At 43.8% G+C, this 19,965-nt stretch overlaps 1 non-coding gene across 1 annotated transcript; it reads right to left on the reverse strand.

The window, feature by feature from the left end:
* Positions 1–402: 402 nt before the first annotated feature.
* Positions 403–475, reverse strand: TRNAG-CCC. Its single transcript has one exon. It is a non-coding gene; the product is annotated as a tRNA-Gly (tRNA).
* Between the last annotated feature and the right edge of the window lie 19,490 nt (positions 476–19,965).

Below are 19,965 nucleotides of genomic sequence, written 5' to 3' on the forward strand. Positions count from 1 at the left end.
GGCATGCAGGATCTTAATCTCCCAACCAGATATTGAACCCATGCCTCCTGCACTGGAAGCATAGAGTCTTAACCACTGGACTGCCAGGGAAGTCCCTGGGGTGTCTTTTATATAACAGTACATAACTAGCACCCAGATTAAGCCCCAGTTTCCTAAGTGCACCAAAATTTCAGTTCCAAACTACTGTCTACTCCCATGAGGATGTGCTGACTCATCCTTCTGCATGCTCAGCACAAGGGAACATCAAGAATCTCCCCAGCATTTATACTTCAGCTTTTATTTAAAAAAAATTTTTTTAAGATATGCATTTTTCTTTTTTTTTTTTTAAAAAATATTTATTTGGCAGCACTGGGTCTTAGTTTCAGAATGTGGAATCTTTAGTTAAGAGCATGTGGGATCTAGTTCCCTAACCAGGGATTGAACCCAGGCCCCCTGCATTGGGAATGCAGAGTCTTAGCCACTGGACCACCAGGGAAGTCCCTATACCTCAGCTTTTAGACCTCAATTAGTTTCTTCTTGGATCTTACTTGTGGGCCCCCTTTGCTAGATTGGAAGTTTTGTGATTACAATTAAGGAAAATAAGTAATAACAATCACGAGCCTCTTGAATGAATAAAGGTAACATTAGCTACTGGTAGCATTCTGGTGGAACCCGGGAAGTAACTCTGGGCCAATGTTCCAGAGCTGATTGGAAAAACAGCTTCCGGTTGCTACCAATTCACTGCTCTTAGTTAAAATCATGTTTCTCCAGGATCTCTTCCTAAGAACTGGGTCCTTCTGGAGACATAGAACACAGTACAGGTGTTTTTCAGAGACTGGCTTAAAGAACTCAGTAAAGAAAGACAATCTGGGCACTCTGCCTGCAAAACGACTTTAGCAGAGCAGTCGTTTTCTTGCTGAGTTTTCACAGGATTGTTGTTGTTGATGATGACGAGGCTGGTAGACTCAACGCTGAACAATTACACACATGAAGGCAGTCAGAACAACACAGTCATTGAGCTGACAGAGAGATTCCAGTTTCACCAATTCCCTCCTCTCAGAAGAAGGAACATGTTAATTATGTTAATGGAGCTGATAAGACACAAAGAATTTGTCCAGGGGTCAGTGTCACCCACAGGGTAGATAATCAATGGGAATTGCTTTCTTCCTTCTCCCTGGAACGCTGTCATGAAACACAGATGGTACTCAAAAATGTCTGCCTAATGAATGAATCTATGAGTTAGAAGTCCTGAAACTGAGTAGCTTAGAGTCAGGTAACCCACACAGATACTATAAATAGCCGGACTGAAAACAGCTCCATTCATGGTGTAACTGAGTCACACCCTAGCTAACTATACAGGGTAGTCATCCAGAATGGAAAGGGGCAAAAGTATAGAATGTCATCAGGACATCATCAGGTAAAAAAAAAAAGCATCTTTGTTTCCAGAGTTTATGGACGCCCTGTATATTAAGACCAAATATTTCTGATCTTTTACTGGTTTGATCTCAGAGGATGTAACACATCTTGGTTGTGTGTTGGAAGGCTTTGTTCAAAATCCTGTGCGAGGACTTCCCTGGTGGTCCGGTAGTAAAGCCTTCTGACGCCGGAGGTACAGGTTGGATCCTTGGTCAGGGAACTAAGATCCCACCTGCCTCGTGGCCAAAAAAAACAAAACATAAAACAGAAGCATTATTATAACAAATTCAATAAAGACTTAAAAAATGGTCCATGTCAAAAAAAATCTTTAACAGGAATCAAACCAACACTGTAAAGCAATTATCCTTCAATTAAAAATAAATAAATTTAAAAAAAACTTTTAAAAATATTAAAAAAAAAACCTGTGTGGCATAAACCCTATGGTCAGCACCGCCAAGGAGTCTTGCACAGAAGAGGGACTCAGAAGTGACAAAGGAGCTTGTGAATTGGACTGTGATAGCTGGTTTCTCTTGGGTCCCCAAGGGCATGGCGAAGATACAAGCAGTGCAGACCCAAGGCCCAACGGCCAATGGCAGGGAACGTGGAAGCAGAACAAGAAGAGGCCTGACACCACCCCTATAGACACAGACTCCCAGATCTTTCTCAAGAAATATTTTCCCTGAGGGGACTTGCCTTTCTTTTCTCTCTGCTTCACCATGCAACCCCTGTGGAGTCCCTGGAGGACCTGGGAGAAATGTTCTTCCTAATATTGAAATCCCAATTCCCAAGGTGATGAAATTAGGAGGTGTGGCCTTTGGGAGGTGATGAGGTCATGAGGGCAGAGCCACAGTGAATGGGATTAGTGTCCTTATAATAAAGGAGAGCCCGGAGAGCCCAGAGAGCTCCCAAGCCCCTCATGTCAAATGAGGCCACAGAAGCAGATGATCATCTAGGAACTAGGAAATGGGTTCTCACCAAACACTGAATCTGCCAGCGTCTTGATCTTGGACTTCCAGCCCCCAGAACTGTGAGAAATCAATGTCTGTTGTTTCTGAGTCACCCAGTCTCAGATATTCAGTCTGAGTATTCTGTTACAGCGGCCTGAATGGACAAGACAGTTCTCCAGTTGTCCTTGTGATGAGGTCAAGAAATAACAGAAGTTTGTGATGGTTAATTAACCACCAAGTAAGGAGCCCAGCCTGCTATTAAAGTTAAGCTAATTGAAGAATATGATTGTCCAATAAACCTTTGGGGGAAATGACAAAAGGAAAGTTCAGCACGTATGTCACTGACTAATTTACATCTCTGGACACTCTCTAATCATCTTCCAGGATCATCAGAAAACACTTCAGCCAACATTTTTCAGAAGAGCTTACCAAGAAGGAAGGCGATAATGATTTCACTAACCAGGAAGAAAGGAAAGGAGGGGATTGGCGTTGGGCCTCTAAAAGAAATTAAAAAAGAAAGAAATCGACTTCCACTGTTACCACCACAAAACAATAACAAAAGGATTACAACTTTAAAGGCACCTTTGAAGCTTCTGGGTTTCCCTGGTGGCTCAGAGGTTATAGCGCCTGCCTGCATCGCAGGCGACCTGGGTTTGATCCCTGGGTCGGGAAGATCCCCTGGAGAAGGAAATGGCAACCCACTCCAGTATTCTTGCTTGGAGAATCCCATGGACGGAGGAGCCTGGTGGACTACAGTCCACAGGGTCACAAAGAGTCGGACATGACTGAGCGACTTCACTTTCACTTTGAAGCCTCTAGATATATTTTAATTGCCTCAAAGTTCTCACAAATCATGGTGCAAGAAGCAGTATTTAAAAGAGACAGAATACATAAAGAAAAAAAACAAGGTTGCAAGTCAGAAATGCTAACTGGTGTTTTTAGAAAACAATCTTTTTTTAACTAGAAAAAAATTATTCTTTTAGTTGAAGTATATTGTGATTCACAATATTATGTTCGTATATAAAAACTTTAACCTCTGAAATAATTATAGATTCACAGGAAGTTGTACAACTTAGTACAAAATTAAAATCTGGAAATGTACAATACGTAGACTGTATTCAGATTTCATCAGTTTTACATGCACTCATTTGTGCGTGTGTCGGGGGGCGGGGGGAGCTCTGTGCAAAAAGCTATCACGTGTGTAGCTTTGTGTAACCACCACTGCAATCAAGACACTGAGTTCTACCATCTCCAAAAGTTTCCCTCGGGTTATTCCTTTATTGCTACACCCATTCCTCTCATCTCCCCCATCTGAACCCCTGGCAATACGAAGCTATTCTCCATCTGTAGAATTATGTTATTCCATTAAAGTTATATAAACAGAGTCATACAGTATGCACTCTTTTGCGACTGGATTTTTTTTTCCCACTCAACATAATTCCCTGAAGATATGTCCATCTTGTTGTGATATGTACAATACGTCCTAGCCCAGGTGGCTGTAACAGAGTACTACAGGCTGAGCGGCTTAAACAACAGAAATGTATTTCTCATAGTGGTGGAGGCTGGAAGTCAAAGATCAAGGTATGGCAGATTGGGTTCTTGGTGAAGGCCCTCTTTCTGGCTTCAGACAGCTGCCTTCTTGCAGTGTCCTCACCTGACCTTTCCTCTGGGTGTAGGATGGTGATGGGGAGGGAGAGGGAGGAAGAGCGAATGCAAGCACACTCTGGCATCTCTTCCTCTTTTTTATAAGAGCACCAATCCCACAATGAGGGTCTCATCCTCCAAACCTCATCTAAACCTAATAGCCTCCCAAAGGCCCACCTCCAAACACCATCACACTGGAGCAGGGAGGGATTAGGGTTTCAGCATATCAACTTTGTGAGTCCGTAAACATTGAGCCCATAATACAATAGTTTGTTCTATGGTATAGTCTGTTCATGGTATGGATGTACCATAGTTGAACCAGTCATCCACTGAAGGACATTTGGGTAGCTTTCAGTCTTTGACTATTACAAATAAAGCTTCTATGAACTTTTTATACAAGTTTCTGTGTGAAAATAAGTTTTCATTTTTTCTGGGAAAAATGCCTGAGTGCAAGGGCTGGGTTGTATGGTAAATCCATTTTTAGTTTTAAAAGGACCTGCCCAACTGTTTTCCAGAGTGGCTGCATCATTTTACATTCCCAGCAGCAACATAGGAGAAATTCTGTTTCTTTACATCCTCTCCAGCATCTGGTGTTGTCAGAATTTTAAAAATTTTAGCCATTCTGATAGGTGTATGGTACTATCTCATTGTGGTTTTAATGTGTATTTCTGTAATGGCTAATGATATTGAACAACTTTTCATGTGCTCATTTGCCATCTGTATACTCTCTTCAGTGAAATATCTGTTCATGTCTTTTGCCAATTTTCTAATTGTATTATTTATTATCATTAAAATTATATATTACAGATACAAGTACTTTGTAAGATGTATGATTGGCAAATATTTTCTTCCAGTTGTTAACTTGTCTTTTCTTCTTCTTACCAGGGTATTTGGCAGAGTAAAGTTTGAAATTTTGACGTGGTTTCATTTTAAAGTTAAAAAAATATATATACAGTGATCTCCCAGCCTACCCTGTATTCCATGCCAAATAAGAGCATGTACATATTTCGTCCATCTGTCTGCCCATTCATCCATCCAAAGTTTTTATTAAACACTTACTATGTTTCAGGTACAGAGTCAGGTCCTCGTGATGTGAAAAGGAATAAAGTACAGTTGCCTTTAGGTGTCCATAATCTAGCAAGGACAGGGACAGGGAGCTTGTGCCTTCTATGGAATGTGGTAAGGGATGGAAAGCAGGTTGTGGGAGCCCAAGATAGAGCACTTGCTCTGACCGGGGGAGGTGGGAACACCGATCCTTGCTTGCCTCTTTTCACACAGCTTCTCAAGGACTGTCAGTTATGGGTGAGTTGAAACCCTAGTATTATTCTAGCTATATGTAGGTCAGGGTATATTTTGTAAAAACATTTCCACCTATTCTTCTCATGAAAATTACCACTCATTCATTTTCTAGAATATTCTTTCCACATCCCCCACTGACTAATACTCCAACTGAGATCCTATGAGATTAATGGAGAATTCACCCCCTGGATGTGATCATTTTTCAAAAATAAAATGACACCTGTTAGTTCAACAGGTGGTCTTCACTAAGAAGTTCCGGCATCAAGGAAAGGTGTAGCTGGGTCTTGTTGCATAACAGTCCTTGGTCTTAATATAGCAACGTCACCCAAGAAGCTTAAAGGACTGGACTCACATGACAAGCTGCCTCATTTTGCACTGACTCTTCAAAGAAGGCAAGACAAGATTTATTATGCAGTGGCCTATATTCCTAGTAAAGTATGATGTTCCCTCCCCAGGGACCTAGAAGAGTATGTCCAGTGACACATTTGGGAGGAACCTAGGGATTCTTAGGGGCTTCCCTGGTGGCTTAGATAGTAAAGAATCTGCCTGCAATGTGGTGAGACCAGGGTTCGATCCCTGGGTTAGGAAGATCTCCTGGAGAAGGGAATGGCAACCCACTCTAGTATTCTTGCCTGGAGAATCCCATGGACAGAGGAGCTTGGCGGACTACAGTCCATGGGGTCACAAAGAGTTGGACATGACTGAGCGACTAATGCTAACACTTTAGGGATTCTTAAGTGAGAGAAGAGGATCAAATTTGGAATTCCCTGGTGGTCCAGTGGTGAAGACTCAGCTTCCAGTGCTTCCACTGCAGGGGGCAAGGGTTTGATCCCTGGTCCCTGTTCAGGGAGCTGTGCATAGCTGCTGCTGCTGCTAAGTCGCTTCAGTTGTGTCGGACTCTGTGCGACCCCATAGATGGCTGTGCATAGCAGGCAAGGCCAAAAACACAAAACAAAAGAAAAATCTTATTAAAAAAAAAAAAAAAGGATGGAACCAGTGGTTTAGGTCAAGAATCTTTTAAGTAGAAAGCTTGATCAAATTATCATTATAACAAATACTTGAGGCTGAAAACGTGAGAATGCTTTCTGTTCTTATGTCTAATCAGGACTTCATTCTGTAAATTCTCCCTTGGTGACGCTGCTCCCTTATATTCTCCCTTTCTTCCTATTCCTACTTCAGTTTGGTGTGGGGACACTTGACATATCCAGCTTCAGCTTCTCTGCCCACTGCCCCAACCCATCCTGTACACTCTAGACTGAAAGTTTGTGTCTTCCCAAATTCATGTGTTGAAGCCTAATCCCCAATGTGATGGCATTAGGAGGTGGTTAGGTCTTAAGGGTGGAGCCCTCAAGAATGGGATCAGTGCCCTTATAAAAGAGACCTGAGAGCTCCCTCGTCTCTTCTACCTTGTGAAGACATGGTAAGAAGGTCTCTTCCATGAAGCAGAAAGCAGAACATTACAGTACCCCAAATCTGCTGGTGTCTTTATCTTGAACTTTCAGCTTCCAGCCGCATGAGAAGTAAACGTCTGTTGTTCATAAGCCACCCAGTCTTGCGGCATTCTGTGATGGCAGCACAAGCTAAGAAAGCAACAATAGATTTACATCCCAAATGCAACAGTTCCTCCTGGCACTCCCTGCTTAGACATTTTTAGTTTCTCCCCACTGCTTACAAAATAAAGTCCAAATACTTCATTTTCCATTATCAGCTTCAACCTACCTTTCTTTTTTTCTTCTTACCTTTTAGTCTCCCCCATTTGTCTAAACTTAAACACCATAGTCAATGGATGGCCAACTCCATGACGTCAAGGACTGAAGTCTTGCTTATTCACCGCTGTATTCCTGCTCTGTTTTGTTGATAAATGATCAAATTGTCCCCTCCAACCATTGTTTCTAAAACTCACTGTTTCAAAAAATTCCCTGGCCATTTCTACCCCACCCTGCCCACAAGTTTCCATATACTAGGTTTTTTCTTCTCCCTCATCCCCACAGCTACCCCCACCAGAAACGCCTTTCCCCTCCCCTCTGATCCTAACCATATCTGAATCCTAACCACATCTCCAGGTTTGACTCAAGCTGCAACTTTGAAGGCTTCTGGAACTTTCTAGCCCACTAAGGTGTCTTCCTTCTTAGAAGAGCTATTGTACTGTTGGTGGCTCAGAGGTTAAAGTGTCTGCCTGCAATGCAGGAGACCTGGGTTCAATCCCTGGGTCAGGAAGATCCCCTGGAGAAGGAAATGGCAACCTACTCCAGTACTCTTGCCTGGAGAATCCTATGGACGGAGGAGCCTGGTCGGCTACAGTCCACGGGGTCGCAAAGAGTAGGACACGACTAAGCGACTTCACTTTCATTTTCACTGTTGGCACCAGTCATTCATTTGAAAGAAAGTGTTAGTCACTCAGTCTCGTCCAACCCCTTACGACCTCATGGACTACAGCCCGCCAGTTTGCCCTGGACTCATTTATTTGGTCCACATTTAACAAGACAAACAGAATGCAGGCCCAGCAGTAGAGCTCACAGTCTAGAAGGCATTTACCACATATTGCCTCATGTTGGGTTAATCACTCTTTGTGTGTATGTCTTGTCTCCCCAGTTCTATGATTGCAGAGGCCATTTTCGAATCTAGCATCCTTTCTTTCTTTTTAAAAAAACTTTTTATTTTGCACTGGGGTGTAGCTGATTAACAATGTTGTGATAGCTTCAGGTAAACAGCAAAGGGACTCAGTCATACATAGGCAGAGGCCATGTTTTAAACTTGCCACCCCCTCACATCCAGCTCTTATCATGGTGTTCAATAAACATCTTTTGAATCGTAACCAACAGGACCTTATGGGGCATTCCTGGGGTAGGCCCCTCCCCTGTATCCTTAGCTTTAGGCTCCTCTCCGGAGGAGGAGATGGGGCCTTTGGAAGGTGATACCCAGATAACAGTATCTGAGTTGTTTTACAGATGTGAAAACTCTCCACCACATGGAATTATGTTATCTACTGACCCTGAGCACATAGCCTCCAGGCCTACTGGAGCCTAAGGACTGATAATGTTAACCCCTGTGACATCCCCCTGCTACCTCACCATCAGCCAATCAGAGAACTGTGCATAAGACGATTACAGACTTGCAACCCGCCTCCCTCACCTGTCCTTTAAAAATACTTTCCTGTTACAAACTGAGTGAAGTAAGACAGAAAAAGAGAAATACCTTTTGATATCGCTTATATGGGGAATCTAAGAAGAAAAAAAAAACAGCGATACAAATGAACTTATTTACAAAACAAAACAGACTCATAGAGAACTAATTTATAGTTACCTGGTGGGGAGGGATAATTAGAGTTTGGGATTGACATGCACACACAGCTATTTAAAATAAATAACAAACAAAAGGACCTACTGTTAAAAAACAACAGATATAGCAGAAACCAATAAAATATTGTAAAGCAACTATCCTCCAGTTGAAAATAAATACATGAAGAAGGGACAAGAGAATGAGATAGATGAGATCAGAGTGGCCATGTGTTGATAATTCTCAAGGCTAATCCCCCATGGGGATTTATTACACTAGTCCTTCCACTTTTGTGTACGTTTGAAATTTTCCATAATAAAAAAAAGTAAAAAAAGAAAGTTTCTGAAACCCAGTTGGGGTTTTTTCAGCACTAGCTGGCCCAGATGACTTGTATAAAGCCTTATAATAAATACCACACTTTTCCTTCATGACAACCTGGTTGTCAGTAGATTGGCTTTACTGTACTCAGGGGAGTAGACCCAAGTTTGGCTTGGTAACAGAATGATTAAAATAACAATTTGATTTGATATTTTTCCCTCTCTGTAGTTTTCTTCCTCCAGCCAGATAAAATAATTTCCTATCACCCATACATGATACTTAGGAGATGGCTCTCATTATTCTTATTTTATCAATGAGGAAACTGAGGCGAAGAATGGTGAAGTAACTTGTTCCCAGCTGCAAGGGAGTCATAGTTGCTTCATTCAAAATACAGGCTGAACATTTTTGGAAGCAAAGACAGAGCTATCTCCATGGTGCTAGTATTTAGATCTCTCTCTCAGACGCTGAGTACAAATTGTGCCCTGTTACACACACATACAGACTTCATCAAAGCTGCAAAGAGGGACATGTATATGCTTGGAGTCAGAGTTTGGTTTGTGCAGTATAATTAATATCCTTCTATTCAAGATAAAGTTGTGCAAAAGGTAACATATGAAAGATACGAAAACATTCCAGAGAGGGAGTGGGTGGCAGTTAGTGAGCTGCAACGTTTTTCCTTTCATAGAGCAATTCTTGTGGAAGAAACAGCAGTGCTGCCTTTTTTCTATTTTCAGCCCAAAGTAACGCTTAACTAATCCAATTATTATTCAAGAGAAGGTATATAGCCACAAAGCTTCATTTAATCTGCGAGTTTTGCAAAACAACAAACTAACCTGCAGCAGAGGACACAGATGGGTGGTCTGCTGGCACGACTGAATTCATATAAACGGTTTACAGATTTTTCAGTTTAATTTGCAATGCACAGAAATGGGTATTTCGAACATCTGTGAGGCAAGAAGACTCAGGAAAAACAAACCCTCACGTACCCGTCAACCCCGCTTAACAAATAGAACAGTACCAATAGCCTGAAACCTTCTAGGCACACACTGTAAGATTGGGGCATTTCACACAGAAGTCTGGGTGGCTAGCCTTTCTGGAAAAACCTGGCACCCCTGGGCCTGCATTCCTCTAGGGAAATATTAGTAGGCCCCGCATGGAGTCGCCCCTCCAGTTTCACCATGTCCCCCACTATGTCTGGCTGTCTTCCTTCATCCACTGGGCCTGTCTGGCCCTGAGGAGTCTTGAGGTTATAACCTTCGGCCCGTGTGTTTCCTTTCGGGGTTGGTTATTTCCCCTTTGCCCTATTCAAGCCCTTCATTTCCCCAGTTGTTCTCTCTTTGGTTTGGGGCATCTCTTTTCTGGGTGAAGCAAGATCTTTAAGAGGCACTGGGTTCTATGGAGATCTGCAGAAAAGAAAGTGTCTCTGCCCTCAGTGGACATGTACCCATGGAGGTACTGACCTGCGTACACATGTATGTATGTTACGCAAGACAGGAAGCAATGGAAACAGAGAAAGGGCCGCGGGAGCACAGAGCAGGCAGAAACTGTGTCAGGCAGAGTTCTCAAAGAAACAGAACCAATAAGGTTCTGTGTATGTGTCTTTTTTATTGATACGTCTTTCTATCTATCAAGAGAGAGATTTTAAGGAATTGGCTCATGTGATGTGGGTGCTCAGAAGTTTGAAATATGCAGGGTGGGCTGAGAGGCTGGAGACCCAGGGAGGGGCTGCTGTTGCAAAAGCCTTTTTCTTCTGGCAGGCTACAGTCCATAGGGTCGCAAAGAGTCAGACACGACCAAAGCAGGCACGCATGCATGTACATTATGGACTATGATTATCTGCTTTATTCAAAGTCTACCGACTTAAAAGTTATTCTCACCTGAAAAGTATCTTCCCAGCAACGCCTAGATTGGATCTGACCAAATACCTGGGTACCGTGGCTGAGCCAAAGTGGACACATCGTAGGCTGCACTGGAGCATGCAGGTGTGCTTGTATCTGTGTGTAGGCTCAGGTAGGGATCTGAGAGGCGGGAACACAGAGGAGGAACATTTCGTGGGGAGGAAACACTGAACAGAAGGAACAGAGGTGGAGAAAAACAGAGTCTGAGTCTGTTCAGAGTACTGCACAGTGCAGCGGAGAGGCGAAAAGTGCCAGGAAGGAGCTGGAGACACTCGGCAGGGGGCAAGGCGCACAAGCGGGGTGGGGAATGGTGGGGAGCAGCAAGCTAGGTCAGGAAGGCCCTTGGAAGCAATGGGAGGTGTTAGAGGTTTCTGAGCAGGGAAGTGGCACACTAGGACTCTGAAAAAGAAAACTCTGGCAGATCTGTAAAGGGTTGGGTAGAGGGGAGAGGAGGGAGGGAGCAGAAGCTGTGAGGAAGCTCCTGGGATAATCAAGAGCAGGCTTGAGCCATGTTCCAACCATCTGGGAGAAGATAGTGTTTTTTGTTTTTTTTTTTTTCCTCTTGTGGGAAAAGACAGCTTATAAACATGTATATTGTTCTTACATTGACACTAATGCAAAAAAGAAAAAAAAATGCTCACTACTAATGTGGAAGTTAAAAAAAAAAGGCTTGAACTTGGCAGTGAGAAAAGGAGACCAATTTGAGAGGCATAAAGTAGAAAAGAGAAAGGGACTGTTTATGGTTAGCAGGGAGGAGAGAAGAGACACAGTGGTTTTAAGTCTAAATCTTAAGAGATGATGATGCTCTTATCTGAGATAAAGACCGTAGGAGGAAGTCATTTTGTCCGCTATAGGACTGTCTGAGTTTGAGGGGTCTGAGATGCTCTGGTATCTCACTAGCCTTACTAGCCTTATGTGCGAACCACAGCAAGTCCCGGGGCCTCTCATCTGTACACCGGGGGTTGGGGTGGAGTACCGTACCTTCCTCGAGGGCTGCTGTGAGAATTCGATGAGCTAATTACACTTGAAGCACTTAGAATAGTGCTTCTAAATAGACCCAGAAAACCGTTGAACCTGCAGCTCTTTAGCTTCCCAGAGAACACAAAGAGTTCCAAAGCACCTTCTCTGGACTCCACATCCCAGGAGGAGTCACCAGCCCTGTGTATGTGGTGACACACAGACTGTCTGTAATTAAACTGTATTTCCAGGATGAATCTTCCCTGCCTTTTTGCTTTATAATATTAGAATGGCCAGTGTGAAGGGAGAATTCACAGAAGCTCCACGGTTCTATCTAGGAACAAGATTTGGTAGTTCTTAATAGAGCAATGGGAGAAGGCAATGGCACCCCACTCCAGTACTCTTGCCTGGAAAATCCCATGGACGGAGGAGCCTGGTAGGCTGCAGTCCATGGGGTCGCTAAGAGTCGGACACGACTGAGCGACTTCACTTTCACTTTTCTCTTTTCATGCACTGGAGAAGGAAATGGCAACCCACTCCAGTATTCTTGCCTGGAGAATCCCAGGGATGACGAAGCCTGGTGGGCTGCTGTCTATGGGGTCACACAGAGTCGGACACAACTGAAGCGACTTAGCATAGCATAGCAATAGAGCAATGGGCTGGACAGCACAGTTCTGGCTCCAATCACAATGAATGTTTGTTTTCCCACATCACCCTGCAATTCTCTGTCACCAGCTGGGTCCTACAATTCAACTCAGTTCTGACACCATCTACCTGCAGAAGCAGGCCCCACAGGCCAAGGGCTCAGTCTCAGGAGACTGTGGCTCCCCCAACTTAAGAAAACAATTGTAAATCCAGGTGTCACCTGCGCTTCTGACCACACGACTATAGAATGGAGGCTCCAATACCCCTGCCTGTCCCCCAGCCCCGCCTAGGGTTCAATTAATTTGCCAGAGTGGCTCCCAGAACTCAAAATAACATTTTACTTACTAGATTACCAACTTATTATGAAAGGATGTAACTTAGAGACAGCCAAATGAAAGAGAGAGCATAGGGTAAGCTATGGGAAAAGGTCACAAGCTTCCACGCCAACCTGGAAACTCTCAGAAACCAGTCTTTTTGGGTGTTTATGGAGGTTTCCGGAGAAAGCAATGGCAACCAACTCCAGTACTCTTGCCTGGAAAATCCCATGGGCGGAGGAGCCTGGTAGGTTGCAGTCCATGGGATCGCTAAGAGTCGGACACAACTGAGCGACTTCACTTTCACTTTTCACTTTCATGCATTGGAGAAGGAAATGGCAACCCACTCCAGTGTTTTTGCCTGGAGAATCCCAGAGACAGGGGAGCCTGGTGGGCTGCCATCTATGGGGTCACACAGAGTTGGACACGACTGAAGTGACTTGGCAGCAGCAGCAGCAGCATGGAGGTTTCATTATGTAGGCATGATGGATTAAATCATTGGCCACTGGTAATTGAATTCACTCTCCAGCCTCTCTCCCCTCCCCAGAGGGCCTCAAAATCACTGCGTACAGTGACTGGAACCACAAAATTAAAAGATGCTTGTTCCTTGGAAGAAAAGCTATGACAGACCCAGACAGCGTATTCAAAAGCAGAGACATCACTTTGCCAACAAAAGTCCATACAGTCAAAGCTATGGTTTTTCCAGTAGTCACGTAGATGTGAGTTGGACCATAAAGAAGGCTGAGCGCTGAGGAATTGATGCTTTCTAACTGTTGTGCTGGAGAAGACTCTTTAGAGTCCCTTGGACTGCAAAGAGATCAAGCTAGTCCATCCTATAGGAAATCAGCCCTGAATATTCATTGGAAGGACTGATGCTGAAGCTGAAGCTCCAATACTTTGGCCACTTGATTCGAAGAGCCGACTCACTGGGAAAAATCCTGACGCTGGGAAAGATTGAGGGCAGGAGGAGAAGGGGGTGACAGAGGATGGCATCACCAACTCAATAGACGTGAGTTTGAGCAAACTCCGGGAGATAGCCAAGGACAGGGAAGCCTGGCATGCTGCAGTGGGGCTGCAAAGAGTCGGACACGACTGAGTGACCGAACAATTGAACTCTCCAGCCTCTCTCCTCTCCCCAGAGATGAGGGCGTGGGATTGAATGTTCCCACCCTCTAATCACGTGATTGCCTTCTCTGGCAACGAGCCCCCATCTTTAGCAGCCTTCACAAAGCCACCTCATTAACATAACAAAAGACCTTTAATCACTCCCGTCACAGGAAATTCCTAGGGTTTTAGGAGCTCTGTGCCAGGAACAAGGTCAAAGACCAAATGCTGTATATATTTCTTATTATTAATCTCAAAATTACAGTCAAAACAAGACGTCTTTGAAAGAATAAAAATTAAAACATTGAAAAGATTTTTATTTTTTTGAAAAGATTTTAAAAACTTTAAAAATGATTAAACCTACTAGCTATCAAGGTCTGTAGGGCAATGAGAGTAATAATCACTAAATCGGAAGGAGTAGGGGAAAGTGAATTAATTTCAGGAAGCTCAGAGTACGTACAGTTGGCCCTTCATATCTTCGAGTTCTGTATCCGAGGAAGGAAAATATTCACGGAAAAAAACTGCATAAAGGTTCCTAAAGCAAAACTTAAATTTGCCCTGTGACAAGGACTTCCCTGGTGGCTCAGACAGTTAAGCATCTGTCTACAATGAGGGAGATCCGGGTTCGGTCCCCGGGTCAGGAAGATACCCTGGAGAAGGAAATGGCAACCCACTTCAGTACTTTTGCCTGGAAAATCCCATGGACGGAGGAGCCTGATAAACTACAGTCCATGGGGTCACAAAGAGTCGGACACGACTGCTTCACTTTTCATTTACATTGTATTTACAACCATTTTTGCATGTGTGCCTGCTAAGTCGCTTCAGTCGTGTCCTACTCTTTGGACCTCACGGACCTGCACTGTAGCCCGCCAGGCTCCTCTGTCCGTGGGATTCTCCAGGCAAGAATACTGGAGTGGGTTGCCATGCCCTCCTCCTGGGATCCAGGGTTCGAACTCGAGTCTCTTATGTCTCCTGCATTGGCAGGTGGGCTCTTTACCACTATTGCCACATAGGAAGCCCTATTTACAACTATTTACATAGTCTTTATATTGTATTAGGTTTTATAAGTAATCAAGAGATGGTGTCAAGCACAGGCACATCTCTTTCTCCTTGCTTCCAAGATAATTTGTTTTTTACAAATTGAAGGTCTGTGGCAAGCCCACATGGAGCAAGTTTCTGGGCATTGTTTTACCAACAGCATTTGCTCACTTCATCTCTCTGCATCATATTTTCGTAATTGTCACAATATTTCAAGCTTTTTCGTTATTACATTTGTTATGGTGATCTGTGATCAATGATCTTTGATATTACTATTGCAAAAAGAGTACGACTCTGAAAGCTCAGATGACGGTTAACATTTTTAGCAATGAAGTATTTTTAAATTAAGGTATGTCCGTTTTTTTAGACATGCTATTGCACACTTAATACACTACAGTACAGTGTAAACATAACTAATTTCCTTTTGGAGCTTGGCCGCGCAGCTTGTGGGATTAAGGATTGAACCCAAGCCTTCAGCAGTGACAGTGTGGAGTCCTAACCACTGGACTGTTAGAGAATTCCCAACATAACTTCTATACACACTGAGAAAGCAAAAAAAAAAAAAAAGTGTATGACTCGGGTTATTGCAATATTCGATTTATTGTGGTGCCCTGGAACTGAACCTGAAATCTCCGAAGTCTGCCTGTATATGGGAGGATACGCATAGGTTATACTATGCCATTTTATATAAGAGACTTGAGCATCTGAGGATTTGAGGATTTGAGTGGGATCCTGGAACCAATTCCCCGTGGATACAGAGAAATGATTGTAATTCCAACACAAGGACGGCTATTCAGCCATATCTGTGAGGTCATGGCCAAGTTCTTTATCGTCTGAGAGAGAAACTGCTAAAAATGCCCCTATTACTTAAGACACAGCAAGGAATTTTGAAGGTCTGTGATCCTTTTGCTGTATTTCCAAGACCTCTTGTCTTTTCTCTCAAAGCAAGGCAGCTCTACCCAAGGTTTCTTTGTTATTTAGTCCTAATACTGCCCAATCACTTCGCATGAATGAAGGCAGAAGGACACTGGATTCTTCTGTTTGAAAATATTTTTAGCAATGTTAGTTGTAGAGAAGATGCCCTCCAATATAATTTTGTTTTTAATCTTGCCATCTCTGTGAAAGGAAAGCAGATTCCAGGCCAGATCTGCTATTTAGGAGTACGCTGTTGTTTAGTCGCTAAGTCGTGTCTGACTCTCTACGACCCTGTGCACTGTAGACTGCAGGATCCTCTGTCCGCTTGATTTCCCAGGCAAGAATACTGAAGAGAGTTGCCATTTCCCTCTCCAGGGGATCTTCCCGACCCAGGGATCGAACCCATGTCTCCGTCTCCTGCATTTAAAGGCGGGTTCTTTACCACTGAGGGAAGCCCGTTGGGGAGTATAATAATTGCCTAAAACAAAGCTGGTTTTGTATGTACCAGCTCTCATCCTTGGAGAATAAAAGTGTACAACAATATCCTAGAGCCTAGGATTCCTCTTTTCCCTTTAGAACTTTTATCTGCCTTCATAGTAACATCTTCTTAATTACTGTAAATCATCTGGCATTAGAAGCTTAACCAGTTGTATCTGAGGCCACAAACAAACAAACAAACACTCAAAAAGGCAATTACACTTTAAAACATAAAGGGAGACTCACTAGGCAACAGCTTTAACTCTACACCTATAATTATCGTTCTGATTATAGGGGAGTTCTGCCCTCCTTGAATTTTATTCACCATCCACACTAAAGTGAAGTGTGGGTCAGTTGGACCCAAAAGGCCTCCTGGACCTTGCAGAAAAATGACTGGCAATCATGAGGTTGATTAAAGGCTCTGAGGTTTCTGTCTCCTGGAATTCCTCTTATTACTGCTTTTCTTCGAGTTGCAGACTACTGTAATTATCTGTGAGGTTTTAGGCTACTTGGACATTTTATTTTATTTGCATCACGATAATGTGATTTCAGTCTATCTTAGTCTCAGAGAGTGGTGATGAAATTTTCCTAAAGCCATGTGTGGAAGCAAAATAATGGATGTAACATGTCCCATATGTTGCTGAGGCCGGATATCTGCACTGTTCATTCATCTTTAACATCTATTGGGCCTCTGTGTGTACCACACCTTGTGCAGTCCTGGGGTGGGACAAGTTCCCTTCCCTCCGTGGGCTCACACCCAACTGCAGTACAACACAGTGAGTGTTACAGTGGAGACTTAACAGCGAGTGCTCTTGGAGCCCAGCAACCTACTCTTCTGGGGTAGTTGAGACAACGGAGAGATAGATACAGAAATATCCTCACTCCTTTCATGCGTGAGCCCTTGAATCCCAACCACGTTTTGAGGCAGAAACTAAACTATTTTTATTCTAACTTTATAGACAACGAACCTGAGGCTCTAAGATGTCAAGTAAGTTACCCCGAGTTACACATCTTGTAAGCAGTTAGAAGGGCAGGCGATCTGCTCCCGATGGAGGGGTGAGGAGGGGCCAAGAGCCGGGGTGGTGCAAATAGTATATTTGTTTCAGTATGGGTGCTCAGTTTAACAATGCCTGGGAATGTAAGAAAAGGAACATGTGAAAAAAGTTTCTTTGGTTTCAGCTTTTCCTAACTATTTTTGAAGTGAAGTGAAGTCGCTCAGTCGTGTCCGACTCTTTGTGACCCCATGGACTGTAGCCCAGCAGGCTCCCCCGTCCATGGGGTTCTCCAGGCAAGAATACTGGAGTGGGTTGCCATTTCCTTCTCCAGGAAATCTTCCCGACCCAGGTCCCTTCAAATAAAATTCACAAAGAAGGGCCTTGTGATGGGACTTCCCTGGCCGTCCAGGTCCAGTGGTTAAGACTCCTCACTTTCACTGCAGAGGGTGCAAGTTCCATCCCTGGTTGGGGAATTAAGATCCAGCGAGCCGCACAGTGTGGCCAAACAAAAATAAAACCTACAAAAAGGGCCTAATGGAAAAGATATGCAAATATCTGCTTAGAGGTAAAGTCATTCGGGGTGTTGTGAAAGTTGGCTCATTTAGCTACCTCAAGTGCGCCCATCCTTTTTCAGAATGAATGCGTTTGAAAACAAAGCTTTATGTTTATTTTGCTTCCTTTCCAAATTGATATTCCAATGATAACAAATTGATTAACAAAACATGCCAGTGGTTTGAACTGAGAATGCCCGTGAGCAGGGGTTAATTGAAAACGGGAAACAGCTATATATTTTAATTCTTTTAGATACTCCCATGGCAGTACCCTTTAAATGGCTCTACTTAAAAGCAAAATAAAGCCCAGAACCTGGGTACTCAGAACATCCCATCGTTGCCATATGCAGTTTGAACTGTCGGAACTCTGGGCTTTCAAATGTTTACTCTGATCCATACGAAAAGGAAGCAAAACCAAGTGAAAACTCACCTCACCCGTGCTCATAGGGCTGAAAGGGACCTTAATGATCATTATTAAGCTTAATAGTTCTCAAGGGGGCATTGTGAAAATATATATATATATATTTTTTGGCTGTTGCAATGATTGGCAAGGGCTACTAAAGGTAGTGAGCAGAGACCAGGTTTGCTAGATATTCTAACAATAGCTGAATAGTTTAATATCTGACAGTTCAAATCTGAACTGTCCCATACAGAGAAAAATTGACCCAACGGAAAAAACAGTTCATCATGATATAAGCTTAGAACTAACACTATATTTTACCTATAAACAAAAATATTTTTACCCAGTTTCGATATACACTGAATTCTAGGAATAAAACTATCACTTGAGGGAAGACTATCGTGTTTTTGTTTCAAACATTACCAAGAGTTTGCCATTTTGGAAAATAAGGTCACCAATGTAACATTCTTTATGGTACTTGAATTGTGAAAACACTTTTTTCAGTTTGCATTTGTGACTGCGCTAGGCAGGTAACTATCATCATTTAGTGCCCCTGTGTGGGAGCATTCATATATTAAAATATATTGCTTTATTATAATTATTTTGCTTTTATTCTCCAGTTAGGTCGTTTTTGAAATTGTGTGTTGTTAAGTTAGGTTATATTATCTGTGGTGTACTATTTGGTTAAAGGGGACATTACCAAATAGTTGTTATAAAAAGGAATTTGGTCTTTCGCGGGGTCATGTCATAAAAGTCCAACTCCTTTTATAGAGGAAATCGAAACCTAAAGCAGTTAAGCAACTTGCCCAGGACAGAAGTGTTATTTTATCTCCCTATCTCGTTAGAATTTGTTTAAATTTTAAAAATTGGAAGAGAAAAGCACAAGTACGTGATGTGAACGAGCTGTTTGAATTCTGGCAGAAGCAGATCCTTTGGGGGGATGGTTGGAAACCCTGTATATTATTTAATTCTGTCAGGCTGAGGGTCAGAAAAGAGAAAAACGTTTCTATGAACCATGTATGTGCCGCCGCTCGCTTAAAGCCAGGGATTCACTAGTCAACCCATTTTCTTCTATTTAAGGTTCTGTGGCACTGAGGTTGGGACCGGAGGTCGCCTGCTTATGAGTGGGGAGCATAAGGGGTGTCTCCGACCCATTCCGGCCAGTGCCCATCCACCGCAGTGGCCCGGGGTCACCCTGAACCCAGGCTGATGATGCGGTAGACTTTCTTCGGGAGGCCCAGATTGCGCCCAACCACAAACGCCTCCGACTCCCTAGGAGAACGGCTCTCCATCCCCAGAGTCCTCTGGCTTTGAGGGAAGCAGCACCGCGCCGGTGGTGGCCATCGGCCCTGAGCCGTTGGACGCCCCGCAGTAGAAAACCTACGGCCTAATGGAGCTGTGGTGCCGGCGGAGGGCGGGGGTCCCAAGAGGGTGCGCTACCACCCGCTCGTGTTCAGCGCGATTGTCTCATTGTTTCTTAACTGCGGGGGGCGGGGACGCGCGCGCCAGAGCGCGCTCTCTTGGTGGGGGAGTCGGAGGTGTGTGTGGGAACCGAGGGGCTATGGCATTCCTAGGCGGCGCACCCGCTGCCTAGGCAACTAGTGTCCCACCACCCGTGCGCGCCGCCAGCGCCCCTCCACTTCTCCCTCCCCCCCACGCCCTCTTCCCTCCTCCTTCCTCTTTCCCCCTCCCCCCTTCTCCTCTCCCCTGCTCCTCTTCCCGTCTCCTCCCTCCCTCTTTCCCCTCTTCTCCCCCCGATTCCGAGCACTCTATTTTAAAACCACGGTTTCCT

The sequence above is a fragment of the Bubalus bubalis genome, chromosome X (genome assembly GCF_019923935.1).
Source record: "Bubalus bubalis isolate 160015118507 breed Murrah chromosome X, NDDB_SH_1, whole genome shotgun sequence".
Lineage (NCBI taxonomy): Eukaryota > Metazoa > Chordata > Mammalia > Artiodactyla > Bovidae > Bubalus > Bubalus bubalis.